Source organism: Labrus mixtus, chromosome 17 (assembly GCF_963584025.1).
Source record: "Labrus mixtus chromosome 17, fLabMix1.1, whole genome shotgun sequence".
Classification (NCBI taxonomy): domain Eukaryota; kingdom Metazoa; phylum Chordata; class Actinopteri; order Labriformes; family Labridae; genus Labrus; species Labrus mixtus.
Window position 1 is genome coordinate 173,714 of NC_083628.1, and position 7,500 is coordinate 181,213.

Below are 7,500 nucleotides of genomic sequence, written 5' to 3' on the forward strand. Positions count from 1 at the left end.
AACACAAACAGACGCGGGATAATCCTCCTCGAGTCTCTGTGCGTGGATCTTTCCCTCCAGCCTCGTCACAGCAGATAAAGTCAGGAGGAGCGCACACCGTCTCAGGAGAACTTTCGGTTCTGTTGTTTTTCTCTCACCGGGAGCTTCACAGTTTCTCAGCCCGGAGCGGAGGCTGGTGTAACGGGGCAGATCGGTCCACTCCCCCCCCCCACCCCACGGCAGAGACTCGTGAGGACACTCGGGAACTTTTGTGGAGAGGAATGAGAGAGTTGGTGTGTTGTTTCCTCCACAGCAGCAGCAGCAGCAGCAGCGCAGGGTAAGAAGAAGAGACTCATGTTATGGATGATCATATCTGAGAGGTCGCTTTGTTTTACTTTTATATTTTGATATTTCCTCTTCCTCGTCCAGTGGTTCCCAAACCCTTTTCTGGCTTGTGACTCCACTTTGACTTCTAAAACACACACACAGTTTATTGTTAAAATAATCATTTCTTCACTCGTGTTTTAGTTTGTTGCACTGTGTTACAAGTAAGTCTTCATTTTATCCACATTAAGGCTGCTTCATGTGTTTTTGTGGACAGACAAGCAGGGTGAGATCTGCGCCAGGTGAGCGCGTGTTTACAGAGCTGGACTTATGACGCGTGGATGAGGGACAGACCGAGACCAAGTCTGTTAGTTTTCAGCATGTAGCCCACGATGAGAGGGTCTTGTAGTTTAAATCAGGAAGAATGCTACAACATATTTTTTATTCATCAATAATTAGAAATGTCAGGGGACGACATTTCACCCCCATATGGGATCTGGACCCCAAAGTTGTGGAAGCCTGCCCCTAGTCTGGATTATGAGGTGACCTCAGGGCCGGATTGAGCACTTTGAGGGTCTCACTATGGCCCTAAACCCCCTTCAGTCTGGATTCCTGTCAGGTTGGGAAACATGAAACAGGCTCGGTGTGATCACACATCACAACACATCAATATATTTATAAAATAATGCAAACGCTCTAACAGATGAAAATGTTTTTTTGGTTTTTTAAAAAAAAATCTGATTCTTGAAAAGCTGTTAAAGTTTTTCAGGACAGAAAGGAGTCCACGTCGTTTTTAGTTGCCTCCTATAGTACGACTTCTTGTACTGAGGAAAGGAATAAACATAAAAGCCTTATTATGCAAAAATATGTAAATAAAACATCAGACTGTAGCTGTCAGAGAGAGAGAGAGAGATGACATGTGGGGAAGGGAGCCACAGGTCGGAGTCGAACCCGGGCCGTCCCCTTAGAGGGCTTTAGCCTCCGTACATGTGGCACGCACATTAACCACTAGTCCACAGACGCCCCTGATTCCTCATCAAATGGTAAATCAGCTCGACCGTCCCTTGATAAATGGATGTTATTTATTTTCAGAATCAGGTGAGCAGCTTTTTGAGACACCACAGATCTGGTGTGTAAAAACATTTAAGAATTGAAGACGATGTTTGATGATATGTCGCTGCAGGATCCAGCCTGACCTGAGTCAGGTGGATGATCACCTGGTGTCATGTCTCTCTGTAGGAGCGACTGCAGCGTGTTTATGTTTGAGCGTGTGCTTTGTGACGCGTTCAGCAGGTGCGTTATGTGATGCAGCAGCTTGGAACCAAAGACAAATCTCTGTGCTGAACTTTAAAGCTTAATGCAAGCTCATGTTAGCTAAATCCTGCAGTTCCTGGAGTGTCCACTAGAGGCTGGCTGCAGAAGCACAGGAAGTCACATACACACCCATTCTAAAAAGCCTGTTTTTACAGCAGAGATTAACATGTTTACAGCCTGGTTCAAAAAACCAAATAGGTGTGATTAGCTCATGTCTCGATGGACACACACTGTACGGGGGGTGAATGTTTTGATGACTCATCAGTTTTGATTTGATGAAGGATAAGAGTTATTCACAATAAGGCGTGTAGCTGACCTGATTGACAGGTGGGCGCGGTGTAACGGTTTGTCAGGAGGTTTAAAACCCGCCTCAGCTCCAGCTCTCAGCCTGTCGTTAGGTTGACTGAAAGTTAGACTGAGACAGCATTTCCAGCATGGAGACCGCCATCGATGGGACTCCAGCGCCCCCTGCAGGGACAGACGGGGGACGCCATCGATGGGACTCCAGCGCCCCCTGCAGGAACAGACGGGGGACGCCATCGATGGGACTCCAGCGCCCCCTGCAGGAACAGACGGGGGACGCCATCGATGGGACTCCAGCGCCCCCTGCAGGAACAGACGGGGGACGCCATCGATGGGACTCCAGCGCCCCCTGCAGGAACAGACGGGGGACGCCACTCAGGCTTCAAACATTCAGATTTACAGTCTGTGTGACTTTTTCATGTCACAAGTTTCCAGCTGGAAACTTTAAAAAAAAAAAAAAACCTCCATCGATAAAAGGAATTGATACGCTTTTAAGAAGTTGATGTTTCCGCCAGGGTTTTTTTATTTTTTTGTCCAGCAGGGGGCGACTGCACTGGTGCCGAAAAGGTCAATGAGAAACTTCTCTGTTGAATCATTCTCTCAGTAAACATTTTCATAACGAGTTTAAGGTCTTCTTCATTACAGCGTGATGCAACAATAAATCACGTTATGTTTAAGGGCGAGGCTACCCTCATGTCCGTATATGGTCACACCTGGCTTAAAAAACAAAACAAAAATGGTGATGCAGAAGTGTAAAACTCCTGTCTCCAAAGCGGCAGCCCCTAAACCAATGGGTGTAGTCCGTGTTTCTTCATCCACTATATTTTTTATAGCCTCTGATTTGTGTGAATGTGGCGGAAGTCGAAACATGTTTTTGCTAATTTGTTGTCTAAATTGTTTACAAATGCACGGCGGCTTTGGCTCAGGAGGAGGAAGAGCCGGTCGGCCGCTAATCACAGGGTCGGCAGTCCAATCCTCGGCTCTCTTCCTGTCCACATGTCAAGTGTTCTCTGGGCAAGACGCGGCGCCTCAAGTTGCTCCAGATGGTGTGGCTGCTCACTGCTGTTGGTGTGCTGTAAAAAAAAAAGGTCTATTTAAAGCTATTTAGCATTTTGAACCATAAGAACATGCTGAATTAGCCGTTAGCATCTCCTGATTGTAGTGTGCCCATGTATGCACAGACAACATTTTATAAAACTTTAAAAATGAAAACATTCCCAAGCATGTTCTGGTTGTCTTAACGTCGTTTTCCTTGTGAGATAAAAGTTCCCAAAATCTTGAAACTCTTACATCACATTCTGGAGAAAGAGGTCGAACACGTCGGTGTGATATCGTTCTCGTATGCTGAGCATGTGTTGTGGTGTCTGTGCCACAGAGTGACTCACTTCACTGCTCTTTCGGGGGCATCCCTCACCAAACCACATTTAGCAGATCAAGTTTCCTGCCTCGACATCTGAGACCTTAAAAAGGGACGTCGCTTAGTTGTTCAGCCTCGTCTCGCCGTCTTGTTTCACACATTTAAACCCAGACCGTTTAGAATCGGCCTACATTGAAGCGTGCGATTCAAAAAAAGCCCCCACATTTGTGTGAAGGGGATTCTGTTCCTCCACAGTAATCAGAGAAGTTCACAACATATTGTTTTAGTAGCCTGCAGTCACAACGTCTCCGACAGAGGACGGCCTTGTGTGTGGACGGACACAGAACACCAAACGTTGTGTACTGTGTGTTTCTGAGATTGTCATGTGGTCGGACGGGCCGTGACGGGTTGTAACGATGAAAAGAAAAACGATCTTTGCACCTTCCAATGTTTTTATTGTGAGGCGCGTCTGTGGCAGCAGGGTGACGTCACATTAGCAGTGTTATCTTTCAGAGTTCATGGAGTTTACAGAGTGAAGCCTTCGATTCACTGAGCTGATGGTTTCACACAGTCCGTCTCCTTCCTTAAACATCATTGGACGTCACTTTGCCTTTAGGGAGCATTGATGGGTCTAAATTTGGACGCTTTGTTAGTTAACTGGCGTGTGGTACACTGTGTACACTTTGAGTTTCCTGCATGGTGCTTCATTTCAACAGGGCTGTTAGTGTTGTTTTCTCTTCTTTGTTTCTCTTTATGGCAAATTGCAAAAACACAGATTTAACCCTTTATTGTCATCCCTCGAAAGTTAGGGAGTAATTGAACACAATTGATGCTAAATGTAAGTCATGCTGACAGCACCCTACTGTACAAAACATGGACGGAGACTCAGTGATGTCACCCACTGGTTACTGAACTTCAGGTTTGAAGGCAAAGAGGTGGAGCAGTCTCCTGACAATCAGTTACACACGCCCGCTTTCAGTCAGATCAGCCACGCCCCTAATTACACATTACCCATTATAAAATCAAAGCGGATCAGTTACAAAGACAATCGCCCCCTGAACAGAGTGTACCGATAAATAAATTATCTTATTTAGCATAGCATATTTATTTTAAAATAGAGTTATGCACACATTTGCATAATTAGGGGCGGGCTGAGTTGACTCACAGGCTGCTGGTCAGGAGGCTTAAGGCCCGCCTCTTTTCCTGTCACTGAGTTGACTAAAAAGTTAGATTTGAGTCGGGCTTCAAAACTACGCTCTAAAAGCAAATCTGTGACATCACTGATTCGACGTCCATGTTTCAGCCTACGCTTCCTGCAGGAGAGACGATAATAATCACTTCCTGTTCTTGATCAAATCAGGAAAAAATCTGACACAATTCTTCTTCTTTTTTTAGCCTCGTTGTGTTCCTCTGTTTTGGAGTCTTTTTTCCAAGCTAGGTTAGCTAGCCGCTTTATAATTAGCATACCAACATATGAGTGGTAACAGGTATTTTCTCAGACTCTTCATGCCGAGTTGTGGAACTTTCCCTTTTTACAACTCCATAATATTAATTACTCAAACCCTAATAAGCTAAGGAGTCTAAAAAAAGAGAGTCCATTCACAACTGTCTGTCCAGCTCCTCCTCCTCCCCCCCCCCCCCGTCACCCCCCGTCACCCTCCACCAACTGCCCACCCTCCAACACCGAGACATGCCGAGTGTCCTGCCAAGGAACACAAGGCCACTGCCACATGTCGCCCCATTAGCCCTCCGCTGCGTGCTGCGTTCACACACAGTACGTACATCACAAACAGACTCTCCCTCTCGGCAGGTTCGGCCTGTCGGAAAAAATCAATCCTTGGCAGGGGGAGCAGCTGATGGCTGATTTCCATCTGTCTTGTTCAACAGTCGCTCTCTGAAACCAGGCGTATTGTTGTTTGGGGTAAAAAGTTCATTCCTTTATTTTTGGAGTCCTTCTGCTTTTACACTGAGCCTAAAAATAGCCGCGGAGGTTTTTTGTTGCACGTGGGCGCGATGAGGGCGAGCTGGGTGGAGATTTGCTGTCATCCTGGAAAGAGATCAGAGCTCTGCATTAAATCACACAGATAACATCCACGTACGGTAGTTTTTATTGTTTTATGCAATCTCCCCTCAGCACCTCACGTCTCCGTTTGGCCTAAAATTCCCTTTTCACGACGACATGCTGAGTGTGCTCGTCTGCAGGAGCTCTAAATTTAAACCGTGTTGATCCTTGTTCTGTTTTTCCTGAAGCGAGGTAGGCTCACAGGGCGGCGTGACTCAGACACTAGATATTCATGTAACGCTCTCCGGGCCGGCGTGTCGCTACTCGCTGCACATCAGTTTTGATAGTATCACGCCGCTCCACTTTTTTTTTATTGTGGTAAAAACACATCAATTATGACTTCATGTGAGAGGCTGTCAGTTCATATTCAGACATTACTAATGTGGAAAAACAAGGAGGTGCAATCAACCACTGTTTGAATCCATTAAAGCTGGAGTCACTAAATGTCAGGGAGAGTTGTCAGAGCTCAAAGTGACATCTTCAGCTTGTTTTTCATTCTCCCCATTATCAATTTAAAATCAATTTAACCCTCAGGCATCACTTTAATTTACTACCCTCTTAAGTCTGCAAAAACTGATAGAAATACTGAAATCTAACAGATTGATATTTTTTTCTACTTTTTCCTGCATACATCTCTTAAACAACTCCAGCCCTGCTCAAAACTACCAAATGTTGAATAATTATCAGGAATTTAACCCTTTAAATGCCAGAATCATGTAATCAAACTGGCATCCAATGTCCAAACAGGGAACTACATTTTAAATCTGATGCTACACAAAAACTAACAAAGTCAATATTTTGGATAATCTTTGACATATCCAAGACTGATTTAAAAAAACTCCCCCAGCCACCAAATATTTGTTTTATGGAAAATAACTCATTTTTGTGTTTTTTTCTTAAATAACAACAGTGACATCAAGTAATCAAACTGACATTTAAAGGGTTAAATTCCTAATGATTTAATGTTTGGTAGTTTTGAGCAGGGCTGAAGTTGTTTAAGAGATTTATGCAGAAGAAAGTAGAAAAAAATATCAATCTGTTCTATTTTTATATCAGTTTTTTGTAAGTGGACATTTTTGTCTTCAGAGGGTCGTAAACATGTTTCAGTGTTCTATTGATCTATTATAAAAAATAAAATGTGCATTCCAAAATGTGTCAAGAAAGAGACTTTCACAGACAAAATGATGACCAGATGAAGAGGAAACATTTGACCAAATGGACAGAAATGTCCATAATGATGCAAGAGGGTTAAGAGTAAGAGGCCGGTTGTTTCCTAACGTGAGGAGCTGTAAAGAAACGCTCACAGATTTTTAAAATCAGCGTAATTGTTGTTTGCAAGTTATTAAAAAGATGAAGTTGAGACTCTCACCACAGAAATGTGAACGTATTGGACCAAGAGGCGACCTCTGGTGTTTAATGAAGCCAATGCAAAAAATGCCAAAAACTGCAGTTCCTCAAGTGTCCACTTGAGGCTGGCTGCAAAAGCTCCGCACGTCACATACACACCCATTCAAAAAAGCTCATTTTAACCTTCAAATAAACAATTTGGTCGGGATAGTTCACGTCAGATCGACACACTGTAGAGGCGTGATTTGGCTGATATGACGAAGTCGCATGCATTCCTACCCGGCTGCTCAGACCCAGGTCGCATTGCTAAACGCCCAACCTCTATCTGATTGATTTGGATCCAGATGAAAGCGGCCTAGAATCTGATTTGAAAAGGTCAGAGTCCTCGTGACGTCATAAAACAATCAGATCAATATCACAAAGGAGCAAAAACAAAATCAGATTTAGGTCACTACTACCTGTAGTGTGAACAATGTGTTAAAGGAGCAGTCTGTAACTCTGACACCTAGTGTTTAAAATGGGTACTGCAGTCTAAATTCTAAACATCATAGAGAGCTGTCTCCCCCCCCCCCCTCCTCTCTAGAGTCCATGCTCACTCAGGTCACCATGTGGTGGACTCTGAAGCTTCAGTGTTTATCCAGCTCTGCATGGGTCTGTAAACCTTTCTGTGTTCTAACCTCTCTCCATTTTTCAAAAGCATCTCCAATATTGATCCTAGTTTGAGCACGTTTCTGCTCGTGGAGCTTATTAGAAACATGCAGAGGCTTTTTAGGTCGGGTACAATCACTTCTATCTGAACCACTTCTCTTGACCC

General features: G+C 44.3%; 1 protein-coding gene across 2 annotated transcripts in view; it reads left to right on the forward strand.

The window, feature by feature from the left end:
- The window catches only part of LOC132992043 (myocyte-specific enhancer factor 2C-like), a 37,278-nt gene that overhangs the window by 2,302 nt on the left and 27,476 nt on the right, over nucleotides 1-7,500 (forward strand). The window lies entirely within an intron of this gene.